The following is a 16968-nucleotide window of genomic DNA, read 5'->3' as shown; positions in this document are numbered from 1 at the left end:
GCCCCGGGCGCTGAACAAAGCCCACCCCCGCCCCTCCCAGCTCCCCTGGGCACCGCGCCTCAGTAATTAAAATATGAATTCACCTTCCCTCCCGAGCCATTCATCACCGCCCGGGGAAGCAGCTGCGGCTTAGGAGACCGGATTTGGGGGATTAGCTCGGGTGTTGGAGCAGACACACCAGGAGAAAGAATTAAAAAGGAAGGGGGTGAATTGGGTTTTCTCTTCCCGCCTCCTCCCTCTCCCTCTCCCCGCTGCCACCCAGCCTCGCACCCCACCTCCCCGGCCTGCCCTCGCTAGGTTGCTGGGAAGTGTAGTCTCCCGGGCCGTGTTGATAAACACGCAGGCCAGGGCGGGGCGGTGGCACAGACTACACATCCCAGGACTTCACCCCGGACTTGGCGGCCGAGCTGGGCACTGACCTCCCTTCCAGAGAAGCCGGGTTCCCAGGCCGGGTTAACTCCTTCCTGGCCCACTGGAGGGCAAGCGCCCAGCGACCCAGAGCCAGGCACCTCCCAGCCCGGTGGAGCCCGTGGGGGTCCGAGCTCACCCACCTGGACGCTGATTCTGGTTTGCTCATCCTTGAAGAGAGAGGGGGAAGCTGCCAGCGACCCCCAGCCGTTCCCCGTGGCTCTGAGGGACTGGGGGGCCGTGGCAGTTGGAGGGGCCAGAACACGAGCAGCCACGCGTGCATGCTCCCCCACCCCGTCTGCCCCCAGCACCCACCTCCCTACGCCCCGTTCCATCCCCCTGCACGAACAAGGACAGACGGTTGGCCTGAACCGCAGGGCAGCTCGGAACCACACTGCCAGGGCCCCGGGACAGACTTGAGTGCCCGCCACTCGGGAAGGGGGCACCTCATCTCGGTCCTGTTCGGTTAGGGCCGCTCTCCCCAGGGAGGGCTCCTGCCTGGCATCTCGGGATGGACTCAGACAGCTCAGAACCCATCTGCTCTCGGGGCCAGCTTGCTTCCCTGACCTGCCCAGCAAGGGCAGTTACAGTTCTCCAGACCCGGCCCGCGGGTGGCCCCGGGGCAGAGAGGTTGCAGCGCCAGGCCTGAGCCAACCCAGGCGGGGCTGTCGTCTCCCTCCAGCCTCTGGGCCCCTGTCCCTGCCCGAGCACTTCTTCTACACCCCCACCCCTCTCCTTGTTGTTCAAATCCACCAACATGACTCAGCACCCCCGACCGAGAGCTTGGCCTTGCTGGCTCCTTCTCTGGCGGGTCCATCTGTCCCTTCTCCCAGACCTGCCCAGCGCGAGGCCTTCCCCACAAACCAGGCAACAGGACTCTGGGAAAGGGCCCAGTTGGGGTGGGCCAAAGCGGGGAGCTGCCCCAGCCAGACTTCCGACTAGAGCCGGGACCTCGGGGAAGCAAAGCAGGTGCCGGAGCCTCGAGCACGGCCGGCCATGCTCATTCTGACTCGGGCGAGGCAGCGAAGGCCGTGGCCAGCCCTGAGCTCTGGGCGAGGAAACCCCAAGAGGGTAGGGAGACAGTCCCTCACATTTGTGCCCCTGTCTCTTCCACCGTCTGTGCAGGGATGCGAGGGGAAACAGCCTCAGGAAAAGGGAAATCAGCTTCCGGAAAAGTCCCACCCATCTGACCCAGGGCTGACAAAGGCTGACAACAGTGGGGACCACAGGGACATCTGTGGAAACGTCTCCCACAGGGGTCGCAGCAGAGGGCCCCTCGGAGAGGCCGTTTCCCAGTTTTGAATCTTTGTGACATTCCCCGCCCTGCTCCCTCCCACACCCGTCCTAAGTTCCCTGGGCCCAGGCTCCCGCTAAGGGCTGTTTCTAGAAACCCAGGTATGTCCTGGCTCAGGACAGGGACGATGGGCAGATCCACACTGCTGAGGTGTCAATGACCGGCTGGTTTACACACCAAGCACAGACCCTCCCTGCCGTGTCCATGGTCGGGTAAGATGGCCAGGCGCTGGCGGGCAAGGGCGCCCGCTCTGCTGCTGTTTACATCCCGAAGTCTCCGGACATGGCAGGTTCAAGGCGGACAAGGGCAGGGGGCAGGAGGAGGGGGACTGGAGACAGACAGGAGGCCCAGGGAGAGAAGGGCCCTTCCCAGCCCTGGGGGGAGGGGGAGGTGCGGGAGGGTCTGGGAGGGCTGAACCTTCTCTCCCCAGGTGGTTGACTTTCCTCCCTTCCTCTCCCACTCAGCCCCCAAGGAGTCTGGAAGCTGAGCGGAGTCGGCTGACCTCCAAGTGGGGGGGGAGGGGAGGGGAGTAAGCAAAGTTGTTGGATATACTGAGCTTCTCTCTTTCTCACTCTCTTTTTCTTTTTTGCTTTTTGGGTCACACCTGGCAATGCTCAGGGGTTATTCCTGGCTCTGCACTCAGGAATCACGCCTGGGAGTGCCCGGGGAAACCATACAGGATGCTGGGGATCAAACCCAGGTTCAGCCGCATGCAGGGCAAAGTCCCCACCCGCTGTACTATCGCTCCAGCCCCGATACTGAGCTTCTCCAGGGCTGCCTGGCCGGTGCCCTGATCTGAAACAGCCCAGGCGGCCCCATCACTGGCCAGAGAGAGAAACCAACTCCACGACTCCAAGTATCTCCTAAAGGTCCCCTTCCCAGGAAACCGCCGCCAGCCTCCTTTCAGAGGAGGAAAAATACTTGGCCAAGGTCAAACCGCCCAGCCCCAGGCTCACAGGATCCTCGGAAGCTCCCAAGTGGGTCCCCCCTGGTGGCCCGGTGCCCGGGGCTGCAGAGGAGCAGGCTCTCGCTGTAGCTCATGGCTTTTAGCCCTACATGAGTTTGGATCAGCAATCACATAGGAATGAAAAGCCATAGGCCACAGCAGAGCGGAGGGGGCCGGCAGCAGGGGGTTCAGAAGGAGCCGGGGAGTGCTGGGCCCCTGGCCTCAGTTACCACCTCCCCTCACGCACCCCACCAGCCTGGTCCCCCGTACTGAGCCTCCCACTCGGGCCGGCAGAGGCCCCGCTGCGGGTCACCGGGATGGGGGCTGGCTTCCTGGCCCTAAAGGACCTCCTGTAACTCCCCTCAATTGTCTCCAGCCCCCTGCCTGGGGTCTTTAAGGGCGCCTAGAGAATAAGGCGTGTCTTTTCAGACCCTGGACATCCGCTCACTCCTTCCAAAGCTTAACCCCTTCTAGCCCAGTTACAGGAAGCAGAGCCTGAGCAGGGTCTTCCTAGAGCCCCGCCCACCTCCCCACCCACCCCCCAGGCTGGGAGTTGGCCCAGGCTCCCTAGAGGAGCCCGTGTGGCTCCAAGCTGCACCCGCCGTGCGCGGTTTCTGGGGGCTGGAAGCTCAGTCTCAGAACAGGTGAGGCGAGCCAAGGGCCTGAGTCGCCCTGGGAGCCACCCACGCCTGGGGAGCCGCGGGCTGGCACAGGCATCCAGGACCAGCGTAGAGCTGAGAAGAGTCAAGTTCCAGCTGACCGCTTGTCCCCTCTGCTGGGAGGGGCCTTCAGGTGTCCCTGCAGGCCCGGTACAGGGAGGCCGCAGGAGGGAAACAACCCCTGTCAGGGACACCACCCCCAAACAGCACGGAGCTCAGGTGCGTATCAGGCACTGTCTGCCACGCAGCTGCCCCTTGCCCTGTTCGACCCCATCCCCACCCCACGCCCCAATCCCTGCCTCAGTGCCACTTCCGGGATCTCTGAGGGAGCCTGGACCAGCCACCTGCTCCAGTGAGAGCCACGCACACCCACCCCCCACCCAGCAGCACACATACACATGCACACACACATGTACATGAGTGCGTGCACATGTACACATGCATGCATGGGCACACACACACACAGGCCACCAGTCTTGCCCAGCCTCCCAGGCAACCAGATGGCCTCCAACTTCTTATCTGACCCTGAGGTACCGGCCCTGAGGCCTCTGGTCCTCCTATCCCATGGGGTCCGCAGAAGCCTCAGTCCTCTAAGGGAAACCGGTCCAGAGGCTGGAACCCGAAGGGCCACTCACCTGCTGGTTCCGTGAGGGCCCCTCCTCCACACGTGTCCAGGAGCCGCCTCTGACCTCCCTCCACTCACCCACATTCCTGCCCAGCACGCCGGGCCCCCTCCCCCTGCGCCTCAGCAGCCCTGGCAGCACTCAGCCCCGCTCAACTTGACTCATTCCTGAAGATCTGACCCCGCGGGGCCTGGTCAGGCAGAGGGGCGTGAGGGCGGGTCCGGCAGGCAGGGGCCCCAGGTATTCCTTCAACCCTGACGTGGGCCCGGAGAACAAAGGTCTCATTGAGCCTCTGGCTGTCTGGTTGCTGAAGCACAAACCTCTCCTCTCCACTCTCTTTGATCTCACTCCCTCTGAACCAGCCACGTATGACTCACGCCCTCCACCGAGCCGAGCCAGGCCAGTGGACTGGACAACTGGCTTGTCCCTCCCTCCCTCGTCTCCTTCCTCCCCTTCTTTGCTCTGTTGTTCCCCTCCAGATTTCATACGATTTTTTGGCAGGAGACCCGAGCAGCCCCTTGTCTGTGGTCCTGGCTCCACCCCTCACCCTTGCCACCACTTGCACCTCTAGGTCCCCCTCTTTCCTTCCCTCGCTCCTTCTTTCAAGACTCGAAGACCAGCTGAAGTCTGGCCTCCACACACCCACCTGGCCCACTCTTGAATTCCACTGGTCTGGCTGCCTCTGTGTGTGTGTGTGTGTGTCTCACCCCATGGGTATGTGGGCTCCACTGGTCTGGCTGCCTGGGGTGTGTGTGTGTGTGTGTGTGTGTGTGTGTGTGTGTGCCTCACCCCATGGGTATGTGGATTCCACTGGTCTGGCTGCCTGGGGTGGGGTGTGTGTGTGTGTGTGTGTGTGTGTGTGTGTGTGTGTGTGTGTGTGTGTGTGTGACTCACCCTATGGGTGTGTGTGTGCACGCATACCATGGGTGTGTGTATGTGCACGCACCAATAGGTATGTGTGTATGCACATACTCCATGGGTTGATTTTTGTGTGTGCATGCACACCAGGAGTATGTGTGTGCATGCACACAATGTGTGTGTGTGTGTGTGTGTGTGTGCAGACATGCACACACATGCCTTGAGCCTGAAAGCCTCAGCCCAGGCCTAGCTGCCAGCCCCAGCCACCTGACAAGCTCCAAGTAAATGGCATCAGGAACAGTCACTTCCAGGTGTCTGGGGGCCCTAAGGAGTGAGGGGAAGGAGGCTGCGGGGACCATGGGGCAGGGGAGGCTTGTCACTGGCCTCACTTCCTTTCCGGCTGCTTTTAATCCTTTCTGGCGAGAAGCAACCACTCAGAGAGAACCTCAAAGATGACACAGCCCGCCTCCAGCAGGGGAGAGTGAGGACCCCAGGCAGAGCTCGAGACACCCCCCACGGGGCCATGTTAATTCTTTCTCTGTCCTGATTGCCAAGACAGGCCACCCCGGGGAGAGACACACCGGCGGTGGGTGCCTGGCCCAGAAGCTCCAGCAGAGGCTGGCGCTCCCACGGAGCGGTGCCCCACGCCTGCCACCTGTGGCCCCTCCGTGCCCTCGGGTTTTTCCAGGCAGCTGAGCCGATTCAGGAAGGATTCAGGAGGCTTCTCCTTCCCAACAGAGGCCCCTTTCTTCCTGCTGCTGGCTCTCACTGTCCCCCATGACTCTGCACATTCTTGGGCCTCCAGCGAGAAGCGGAGCAGCCACCACCCCGCCCCCCCCCGCCCCACCCGGCCGCCCAGCTCCTGCCATCCACCCGCCAGGGCCGCCACAGCCTCAATGGGAGAAGAAGGCAAGCGGGAGCGCAGACAAGGAGGTGGGCATGAGACCCAGCCAGGGACACAGAGAGGAGGGGTGTGCAAGTGGGATGTGGGGAAGTGTGGAGGGGAAAAGGTGGGGGGGAGGAAGGGAAAGGAAGTGATACTCTGCGGAGCGGAAGCAGGAATCAAGGCTGGCTGGGCACCAGGACCCTTCAGGGGCACCAGCGCCAAGGCTGCCATTCCCGTCGGTGGAGGAGCAGACAGGCCCCCAGGAGCGGGGGGCATTCTGGCGCTGAGAGAAGAGGGCAGGGGAAGGCTGCCAGGAAGGAGAGCGGCCACCTGTGGCCCCTTGGTGCCCTCCGTGCGCGGGGGCAGCCAGCAGCAGGGCGGGACAGGTGTGGCCTGTGGGAGGAAAGGGTGGGGGGGTCACCTAGGGACCCTGACCAGCAGCCTGACCCCACCAGGGTCCTGTCAGAGTGACCTCGCCTCCTTAGTGCCTCCCCTGCTCCACAAGCAGGAGGCAGCCACCCCCTCTCAAGAGGGGGGCTCAGTCCTACTGTCCCTCTGGGGGTTACAGACCACTGAGCCCCGGCCCACATCAGGCACTAGGTTTGTTTCTGCCCGTTGAGAAGCTACGTGGGGAGCAGTCCTTCGCCACAGGAAGGGGGAAGATGGGACTAGCAAGCAGCAAGGGTACAGGCTGGTCCCAGCCCCCGAAAGGCGTGAAGAACTGCAGAGATGCGGCCGAAGTGCTAATCCAGTGACCGGTCAGGCGCCTGGCTTGCATTCGGCCAACTGAACTCAAACCCAGCACCCGAGAGGACTGAGAGGACCAAGAGTGACCCCTAAGCCAGCCCTGAGCACTACCAGGTATGGCCCCCCAAACAAACAAAAGAAAAAAAGAGAGCGGGAAAGAACAGGAGCCGTCCCCAAAGGCACCTGTACGGAGGAAGTGGAGTCCAGAACGCGGGCCACGCTCAGACCCACCGCCAGGCACAGGCCCGGCCGGCAGGGCATGGGGGTGCAGGAGTGGACAAGGTCCAAGAGTTCACGCGTCCACCTGGATCTTTCCACAGGTGTGAAGGCTTCAGGGGAGCCTGGGCTCCAGGTCATGGACATAGGGCTTTCGGAAGATACGGAGCCGCCCCCTCTTCCCCCGCCGTGCCCCCCCAACTGTTCACACCCTGACCCCACAGCTAAGCTGGAGTCTCCGTGAGACACTCGCTCAAGCCGCTGCTGCCTGGCAGAGGGACGCGTCTGGCCAATGAAGGAGCGGCTGCAGCGCTGATGGGACTGAAGAACAAGGACAAAAGACCTGGGATCGCCCATAGATCAGCCTTGGCGGGGCCTAGCAGTTCGCTCACACTGACACCTGCTGGGAGGACTTTGTGAAGGTGAAGAAAGGGCCCCTTTAAATCATGGTGGAGGGACACACCCCAGCACCTGGCTCTATTCCTGAGCAGTGGGGGGGGAGGACCCCCAAAGTTGACCCTTCCAAGACGCTGAATCATCTCATCCTGCGGCCTCCAGTGCAGATCCTGTCCCAGAACAGAGCCGGAAGATGAGTTCCAGATGGAGCAAGCGCATTCTCCTCCAGACCTGAACCCCACCAGCCTGCCACGAGCACAGGGCACACTCCCACCTTCCCCTGAGCTCAGCCCAGCTTTCCCCGGTGCCCCCCCAACCTGTGCTCCCCGTCATCTGGACTCCAAAGCATGATTAGCTCCGGTTCCCTCCCTGGGCGCCTCCGGGGCAGTGCTGCTCTGTTGAGCACAGAGAGGTCAGGTGGGACCTGCTTCTTCCCAAGCACTGTCTCTGCCTAGCTCCGGGGCCTGGGAGTCTTCACAGGAACTTGGGAATCCCAGACGGGCAGGGACCCTGGGCTCTTAGGGGAGGGAGGGCAGGCTGGATGGGTGAGAGCAAAGATTCGGGGCAGAAAGAGCCAGGAGGGAGGGAGCACAAAGGCCAAAGCCAAGCAAGCATCTACAGCCTTGAACTTGAGGCCCTGAATGCTGCATCTGGTGTCCGTAAAACTCCAAGGATGGGCAGAGAGAGGGAGAAGCAGCCCAGAGACACTTGTAACCCCACGTCCAGCCTGAGCACAGGACCTGGGCCACGCTGCTGCCTCTCAGAGCAGTCGAGCAGTTAAGGAAGATGCAGCGAAGGGTCATCCACTGGCCTTGGGCCTTCTCAGCAACTTCCCAACCTCCCATACACTTGCGCGTGACAGTTCAGGATCGTCAGCACCCAGGCCCAACCGTCCCCCAACTCCTGTCCTCCCACGGTCCCCTCAGCCCGAATGGGGCCACGATGGACCAGCCTTCAGGTATGTCACCACTGGGACCCAAGCCCTTGGGGGCAACTCTCAGAGGAGGAAGCAAGAAGCCCAAGAAGGCAGCAGGGCGACTCTCATTGACGATGTGCACCGGCCTGTTGAGTGGGACAGGCACCGCAGCTGGGCCCAGAGGCACATGCACGTGACGCACCTAAGCATCTCGCCCACCCCTGCACCCACCCTGTACCCCCCACCGCCCCCCCCCCAGCCTGCTCACTGCCTCTTCCAGGTTACTGAGCTTGGTCCTCCCAATTTGAGGCTTGCTCATGCCTCTTCATGCCTTGAAGAGAGTAACCCAACTGGATACTCTGTGTGCGCGCGTGTGTGTGTGTGTGTGTGTGTGTGTGTGTGTGTGAGAGAGAGAGAGAGAGAGAGAGAGAGAGAGAGAGAGAGAGAGAGAGCTTCTTTCTCCTGAGGTGTGTGACAGGTTCCCAGGGGAACAATGAGGAGCTGAGAGACCAGAAGTTCCCAGCCGGACCTCAGCTCCTCAGCGCGGAGCCCCTGGAGGTTGAAAGCCGTTTTCAGGCCACCGCAAGGCCACCCCTGCGGATTTGCAAGCCATTCTCTCCCCATCATTCAGAGCTCTCTGATCCTGAGCCCCCCTCTCCATCCCCCCCTCCCAGGCCAGCTTCAAAAGAGTCGCATTTCCTCCAAAGTTAGCCCTTCCGCGGGCTCTGTTGTTCACCGGTGGATGAAGGCACTTTGAAACACCAGCAGGGTTGTAAAACCAGACCCAGGACGGGCTTGCAGGGGGCGGGGGTGTCTACAGCTTCCACGGGGACGCACGGACGCGGGCCGGGAAGAAGGCGGCTCCCTACAGCCCCGGGGCGCCCTCTCCTGCCCAGTCTGGTAGAGGCAGGGGTGAGTGTCTGCCCCTTCCCCGGGCAGGGGGAGCCCCCTGCCTGGGACCCTTTCACGGGAAACCGGGCGCCGGTCCTCTCGGGAGCGCTCCCCTCCTGCTTCCGGGGCCGACCTGGAGCCTCTCTTAGGTGTGCGCGGCCGCGGCGAGGGGAGGCAGGTGACCGCAGGCCCCGGGGCCAGGACCTGCCTTTGCCCAGGGAGCGGAAATGGCCTCTGCCAGCGGCCCCAGCTGAGCTCTGCCGAGGACCTGTGCCCGCGCTGCACCCCCACACGCCGCCTTCCCCTTCTCGGAGCAGAGCACATGCACAGGTGTCCCGAGTCCCGCTCGCCGCCTCGCTCCCCGTCCCTCCCCGCCCCCTGCCCTCCCCCCACTCACGCCAGGCAGGCGAGGGATGGGAAGGGGGAGGCGCCCCGCGGGGAGGCGAAGCCTCGGCCACCTCCCGAACGGGGGGCTGCTCCTCCACACTGCCCCCAACCCCACCAGCTGCAAAAACCTTTAAAAGGAACAAAGGCAATGGGGGCGGGGCAGGGGGCTTCCCTTCGGCCAACCTGGGGCGGCGGTTGACGCAGCCCCGCCGCCCCGGCAGCGCTGGCTTTCAGGTGCGCCCCTCAATCCGCATCCGGGAGCCCGCCCTAGCCGGCAGGACCCCTTGGCCACCAAGACACGGGCCCCAGGCCGCGGCGGAGAGGCGACCCCGACTCTGCCGCCCGGAGGAGCCCCCGACTCCCGCACTTGGCGCGTCGCGGCTTCCGCTCAGTACTCACAGTTCGGGTGCTCAGCCGGCTCCTCTCGCACTCACTTCCTTTGTCTCTTTCTTTCCCTCTCCCTCTGCCTCGCTCCCTTCTCCCACCTCTCTCGCTTCCCTCCTCGCCCGCTCCTCCGCCGCCGCTTCCAGCCGAGAGAAAGCATTCTTCTCAATGGGTTCGCACGGGGCGCACGCACACCGGCGCGCGCGCGGCCCCCGCCGTGGCACCCAATCAATGCCCGAACCCTCGGGGTCCCTTTAAACCCGGGCGGCGGAGTCGGGGAGTTCGCGGTGCAGCCTGTGTCGGCGCGGCATCATTGTGCATCAAGGTACGAGCTGACAGCCGGCGCGCACAACTTCGGGGAACTGGCATTTCAGGCAGCTTGGCCTCTGCGCGCCCCCCGCCCCGACCCCCCACCCCACGGCCCCGCGAGTCACCTCCACGGCCTCCCTCGCCCCTCCCCGCGGGCGGCCAGTGCCCCCCACCGCCGCCGGGCACCCGGGCACCCGGGGACCTCGGAGGGCGCCCCCTGCGGTTGGGGCAGCCCCCTGGGCGCGCGGCTCCACTTCGGGGCCCGCGCCCCCCTCCCCCCAGTGGTTCTCTGCGAACCAACTCGGGCCGGCGGGGGGCGGGACGGCTCCGGGTCCGAGCCTCGGGTCCCGCCGCCGCCGCCCCCCTCTCCCCCCTCCCCGGGACCGGCCCCCACCCAGGCCGGCATTTGCACACGCGCGCGCACCCACATCTGCACACTCGCGCGCGCACACACTCGGCGGCTAACAAAGGAAGAGGGGGGCCGGCGCTGCCCGACTTTCCTGTCTCCTCTCCCCTGGCCGGGCAGCCGCGGGGCGCCCCCCGGCCCGGACGACTGCGGCGGCCGAGCCGCCTGTCCCCCCACCCCCACCCCCCCACCTCCAACCGTCCCCCGCCCGCGGCCGCGCGGCAACTTCGCGCCCCGGCGCGGGAGACAAAAGCTGCGGCGCCGCCGGAGGCCGCGCGGCCAAGGTGTGTCGCTAATTGACGGGCGGCGTGTGTGTGCGCGCCGGCCGCCCGCAGGCCGCGAGGGGCGGCGCCCGGAGCACGGCCAGGCCCCCCGGCCCCCCGCGCCCGCGCCGGCCCGGCCGGGATTCGAGGATGCCGCGGCTGCTCCCTCCTCATTGGGCTGCGGCGCGGCCCGCGCGCTCGCCGGCGCTTTGCATTCACCGCACAGCCGGCTCGCGGCGCCGCGCGGGGGCCGCCGCTCCAGACAGACACCCGAGGACAGCGGCCGCGGGACGCCCCTCCTCCCCGCCTCCCCGCCCGGCCTGACCCCTGCCCCGCCCCGCCCCGCCGCGGCGGGGGCCTCTGCGGGGGTTTGGGGGGAAGGAAAGACGCCCCGGAGGATGGAGGTCGGGGGGTCACCCCTCTCCGAGAGAAGGGGCGGGCCGGGCGGCTGCGGCGGGCCTCGGAGCCCGTCCGTGCAGTGACCCCGTCCCCTCTCGCGGGAGGCTCGGAGCGGCGCCCCCTGCTGTCTCCTCTCAGGACCCCCCACCCCCCACTCCAGCCCCAGCTTGCCCCCTCTCTTGCACAGCCTTCCCGCGGCCCCCCGGGAAGAGAGGCTGGTTTGGAGCAGCCTCCTGCAAAGCATTCCTTCGTTCATTCAACAGGCAAGAAGCAAAAAAAAAAAAAGGCAGGGCCACCCGGTGCTGTGACGACGGGCCGGGCACCTGGATGACAAAAGGGGACGTGTCAGAGGAGACAGTCCCGTGGGAAATCAAGGAAGATGACAGCGTGAGGAGCCGTGTCCAGGTTCCCGCCAGTTCTGACCCGGAGGCAGGAGTGAGAGACTTCAGCCATTCCACCAGTGCTTTAGCGTGTGTGTGGTGCGGGGCGCTGGATCAGGCACCGGGGACCGTGGGGAACCGGTGGGCTTGGGGCTCAGTGTTCTGGCGTGGACAGGCTGGAGGACAGTGGGTGCTGAGTCCAGGGGGCTTTTGGTCTACTCGGCCAATCCCAGATAGGCTCCAGGAGAACCCAGGAGGAAAAGGCAAAGGATGTGCAGGGGAGGACGAAGGGAAGGTTCTAGGCCGAGGGGACTTGTGGAGAAGCCCTTGAGCTGCTATAAGTGGCTTTAGACGAAAAGTTGGATGCTCAGGAGGAAGCAGAAGAGCGGCTCAGAGCAGCGTTTCCAGGAGCCACGTCCAGCGACTTCTCCAGCCTCCCAGCCTCAAGTTTCCGTGGCCACCATAGTGTGTCCTGAGCACTCATTCTAGGCTGGCCCCACACTGTCCCCATTTGCCTTCAAGATGGTGACACTTGGACCAACTCTGAGCATGCTAGAGAAAGGTAACCCTGAAACAGATCATGAAGAAGACATCCCAGCCTCTGGCTCACCCGTTTACCTCATCTCAGGGCCCCCGACTCACACAGGGCAGCTGCCCCCCACACAGCAGGCCTTGACTCCTTCCCTCAGGTGGGTGTTTACACTCCTAGGCACATTCGCACTCCATGCTCCTGAATTCTCACAATAGCCCTGTGAGCCACAGCTGAGGAAATGGCGGGCTCACTACCACAGACAGATTCCGCAGTGAACGGAGTTTTTGTGGCTCCTGTTGGCGACTCTCTGCGTGTGACTTCTCGGAGACCTCAAGGGTTTGCAGGCCACCTCAGGGTGGCAGGGCAGTAGGGGGCTAGCTGATCCCTGGCCTCTGAGAGTCTTCAGCACCTAGGACAGGGCCCTGCTCCGAGGCTCTCCAGCCTACCCAGCTGAGAGAGTGGCTGGGGGGGAGGGAAGGGCTGCTTCACGGGCAGGCAGGAAGCCTGCTACAGCAGGAACAGCCTTGGGTGGCATCGCCATTGGGATCGCCACCATCACCACCACACTGTTCTCTTCACTGCGCCTCCCTGAGCCACACTTCCCTCAGGTTCCGAATGAGATCCACGGTCCCGCCAGAGAAGGCTGCTGTGAAGGTGAGGTCAAAGCCCCTTATGTGAGGAATAGCCATGGGGAAACACACAGATGTTGGTAGTAGCACCTACTTCTGGGGGAGGGATGCCATGGGACGGGCCACCGGAGCAGCAGAGATGCTCACTTTTTCTGAGTTTGCTGTAAAGTGCCTAGCGAGTGCCTTCCCGCCCGGGATGGAGAGTGAACTATGTCGATGAAACAACATGGGAAGCAGTCTAACGGTAAAGACAAAATTAGGCATTTTGCAGGCGTTTCTTGAACAGGATTGAGTTCTGTGATTTGAAACACTGAGGACTTGCATTTATTTGCCTTGCAGTTTTGTCTAGGGCCAAAGCGGGCTTGTTCTCTGGGTGAGCAAGTTCTTCTCCAGTTCAGAAATTCTGCTGTCTATGCCCTTGGTCACAGAAGGAAACTGGGTCCCAGCAGGATCTGTGATCTATGGAGAGACCCAAACTCAAGGGGGCACAGCAGGTGGGTGAGGACAGAGGGGGCGGGGTGGGGGGAGCCCACGGGGTGTGAGCGCCTCCGTTCCATCTGGGAGGAGGCCTGCTTTCTCAGCGCTGGCTCCCCTCAGCCCTAGTGAGAGCTGCCTGCCCAGGCGCCCGCCCCACGGCCCCTGAGGAAAGCTGAGAGCAGCAGGTGCGGAGCCTAAGGAGGGGAGTGGGCTTTCTCCTGTTACTCCCCAGGCACACGGGACAGGACAGGACAGGGCAGCCATTCATCAGACAACACAAAGAGACACTCTCTCAGCCACCCGGAGACCAGGCCAGGTCACCTCAGACACTGGGCCACAGCATCACTGGGAACTTTAGAGGCGTCCCTGAGGAAACCTGTGGGACTCATGTCGAGAGGTGCTGGGGGAGGGGTTGGGACAGAAAGGAAGCATTTGTGAAGCTTCTCGGGAGGGAGAGGGAGAGTCCCAGCGGCCTCCAGGAGACAAAGGGGGCAAACAGGCTCAGGGAGGCTGCAAAACTAGAAGAAGCCAACAGAAATGGAAATCATATATTCCGGAAGGACACAGCTAGAAGAGGAGAGGAAGGACAATGAAGAGTTGGCATCATTCTGGCAGAGGGAGGTCATGGCTCCTCCTTTTCCTTTTATTACTATTATTATTTATTTTTGGGCCACACCTGGAGGTGCAAAGAGCTTACTCCTGGCTCTGCACTCAGGGATCACTCCTGATGGGCTAGGGGGACCAGAGGGGATGCTGAGTACCAAACCTGGGTGTGCCATATGCAAGGCAAACACCCCACCCACTGGACTATCTCTCCAGTCCAGGGCTGCTCCTCTTGATATTGGGGCTTTACAGGAACATCTGAAATGGGGTGGGGGGTAGTCTGGGGCAAGGACTGAGGGATGGAAGCTGGGGGCCAGCACCAACTATGGTCAGATCTCCTTCCTGCTCCCGACCTGTGTCTCCTGTGCTCATTAAGGCAGAACACGCGACAGTCCTGTCCCCTTGAACATGGGACTGACCTTCAAAGGGAACAAAGGGCAAACTCCATATTAAGCAACGGAAGGCACTTAGACATTCTGGTCACCCACGGCATTCTGAGACCGCGCTCCGGCTGTGCGCTGGGCTGTACACACTCCTCCTGCCGTTGCCTGAGCACCAGATATACATAATTTTAATGAATATTGAATAATTTAATGACTGACTAATGCTGTATTCCTCAACAGTAGATATCCTGGAAAAACGAGGATTTGTTTCATCCAACCTTTTTTTTTAGAAGCATCCTCATACTCTTCTTTGCCTTTTTTGCTGTGAGGTTGGCACTGGACCACACCCAGTGTCTGCCTGAAGGTGTTTGGGGACCCTCAGCAATACCAGGGATCAAACTGGGCTTGGCCTCATGCTGAGCATCTTAACCCCTGTACCATCTTTCCAGCCCAAAGCCCTTATACTTCTTAGCTCAAGATCCTGGGCTCTAATACCTTTAACTGGCTTTCTTCAAGGACAGTGTCAAGATACGATTCATGGTGCCTCCTCTCACAGTCCCTAGCTCCGACCCCAGCCATACTCCTACAGACTACAGCTACTTTCAGCATCCCACCCCCAGCTCAACCCGCCTTCTCAACCTTTTTACTGTTTCCTCTGGCACTCAGCCACCCCTCAACGCTCCTTTCTTATGCCCTTCCTGGAGTGCTTCCCTCACTGTCCTCTGCAGACACCTGGAGTCCCCTAAGGATGCTCTCTCCCCAATAGGCCTGCCTACTGACCAGAATGAGGGGCAAAAGCGTGAAGGCTCTTTCTTCTGTTGCACCCCAGTTATCTCAGGATCTGTAGAAGAGTTTCTAAAAGACTTCGCCTTCTGCAAAAGGAGATGTTCCTATCACTTTAGGCTCTGTGATATGAACGGGGTGATCACCCCACTTCTTGTACCTCTTTGCATTCTTCCCCAGCCTCCCATGATCACCCCCAAATCTTGTCCTGAGCAATATTTGTACCTCCAATAAGTTCATTTTCTGCATCCCAGGCATTGATGCCTTCTGTCCTTTTGATTAGCTGTCTGCGTTTTTTTTTTTTGTTTTTTTTTTTTTGCTTTTTGGGTCACACCCGGCGATGCACAGGGGTCACTCCTGGCTCATGCACTCAGGAATCACCCCTGGCGGTGCTCAGGGGACCATATGGGATGCTGGGATTCAAACCTGGGTCGGCCGCATGCAAGGCAAACGCCCTACCCACTGTGCTATCACTCCAGCCCCAGCTGTCTGCGTTTTCATCCTCCCAGCTCCAATTTTTTTTTTAACCTCATAGGAATCTAATTCACTGAACAGTTTTTTTTTTAGTCACCATGAATTACAAAGTTATTATGACTGAGTTTCAGGTGTGCAATGTTCCAACCATACCAATCGCTTCACCAATGTCCACTTCCTATCAACAATGTCCCCAGTTCCCCTCCTGCCCCCCAGTTTACCTCTATGGCAGCCACTTTTCCCCTCCACCCTTGTGATGGTGTCCCCCTCCCTGACCTATTCCAACACGACCACCACCATCACCCCCACGCCCCACTCTACTGGCAATCTTCCTGCTGTATTGTTGCCTTTGGACGCTGTTATTCCCCTACTAAGCTTCTTTATATCTTACTTATGAGAGATCATTCTGTGTCTGTCCTCCCTCTAACTTCACTCAGAATGATACCATCCAGGTGCATCCATGGTAGCAGCAAATTGCATGACTTCATCTTCTTCTTTTTTTTTTTTTAACCAAACAGTATTCCACTGTATATACATACCATAGTTTCTTTCTCCAGTCATCTGTTCTTGGGCACTTGGTTTGTTTCCAGATTTTGGCTATTGTGAATAGTGCTGTAATGAACATAGGAATGCAGAGGTCTTTTTTTGGGGGGGAGGGGGATGCACAGGGTTACTCCTGGCTCTGCACTCAGGAATTACTCCTGGCTGTGCTCAGGGGACCATATGGGATGCTGGGAATCGAACCCGGGTCGGCCGCACGCAAGGCAAACGCCCTACCCGCTGTGCTATTGCTCCAGCCCCTGCAGAGGTCTTTTGTACATTATGTTTTTGGGCCCTCTGAGTGTATATTCCAAGGAGGGATTGCTGAATTATATGGAAGCTCAATTTCTAGTTTTTTTGAGGAATGTTCATAAAATTTTTTCCAAAAAGACTGGACCAGTGCTGAACAAGTTTTTTATTTCATCCATGTGACTATGTCTCCCTTATCACACTTAATTCCCATGGTGCATTACTAAGATCACTCCTTTATCAATACTCTCCTCACGCTTGCCTCTATTTCCCAGTGTTGTATATATCAGGCGAAACCCAATCATAGTGAAATTCATCTCCTCTTTAAAAGTGAATCATTTACCCTTTCCTTGTACCCAAGTACCCGGACATTGCTAAAGAAAATCACACAACTGTGTTTATTGACTAGTCGCAACGCTAAATTTCAGTCTGCAGAGAGCCCTCAGCTCTCCCTAGAAATCCTGCTGCCCTTCTACCTGCTCCTTCGTCCTCCTCTCAGAGGATGTGCTATACCTACTCTCCTCCCCACTTTCCCCCCAATGACTGCGCCACACGATTCACCAAATGATAACTACAAATAAACACAGATGCGCTTTCCCACCAGCCCACCATCATGGTCTCTGTTGCATTCCCCACAGTCCTGACAGAGGAAGAGTTTCTGTCCTGATCTAGGGTTTTCCCATCTGTGCATCAGGTCTGTTCACTTCTGATACCTATCACTTTGCTCCTTGCCATTGTCTTATCTCTCCTGAATCATTGACCTCTCCTTGGGTCATACCCATTAACATAAAGTTATGCCTTAATAGTGCCTCCTAATTTAAAAAAAGCTTCCCCATCTTTTCCTGGCAAATCCCCATTTCTCTGCCATTTTTACAGCAAAACTCCCTGAAACTCTAAGCTTCCTTACATGAGTTCTCTCCTCTGCCTTCC

At 60.4% G+C, this 16968-nt stretch overlaps 2 protein-coding genes across 4 annotated transcripts in view; one reads left to right on the top strand and one right to left on the bottom strand.

Moving 5' to 3' along the window:
* Nucleotides 1-9767, bottom strand: part of BLACAT1 (BLACAT1 overlapping LEMD1 locus) — an 18824-nt gene extending 9057 nt beyond the window's left edge. Inside the window, exon 1 of one of the 3 annotated variants that reach the window (XM_055144386.1) lies at nucleotides 9627-9767. The gene's annotated coding sequence lies outside the window, so the exon portion shown is untranslated. Of the gene's footprint in view, nucleotides 1-83; nucleotides 221-3942; nucleotides 4059-9626 lie in introns of those variants that run through there. The other 2 variants (XM_055144387.1, XM_055144382.1) reach the window with 2 other exon arrangements.
* CDK18 (cyclin dependent kinase 18) overlaps nucleotides 1-16968 on the top strand; it is a 238384-nt gene that overhangs the window by 166617 nt on the left and 54799 nt on the right. The window lies entirely within an intron of this gene.

This window comes from Sorex araneus, chromosome 7 (assembly GCF_027595985.1).
Source record: "Sorex araneus isolate mSorAra2 chromosome 7, mSorAra2.pri, whole genome shotgun sequence".
NCBI classification, from domain to species: Eukaryota; Metazoa; Chordata; class Mammalia; order Eulipotyphla; family Soricidae; genus Sorex; species Sorex araneus.
This window is presented reverse-complemented; position numbering and strand designations above follow the sequence as displayed.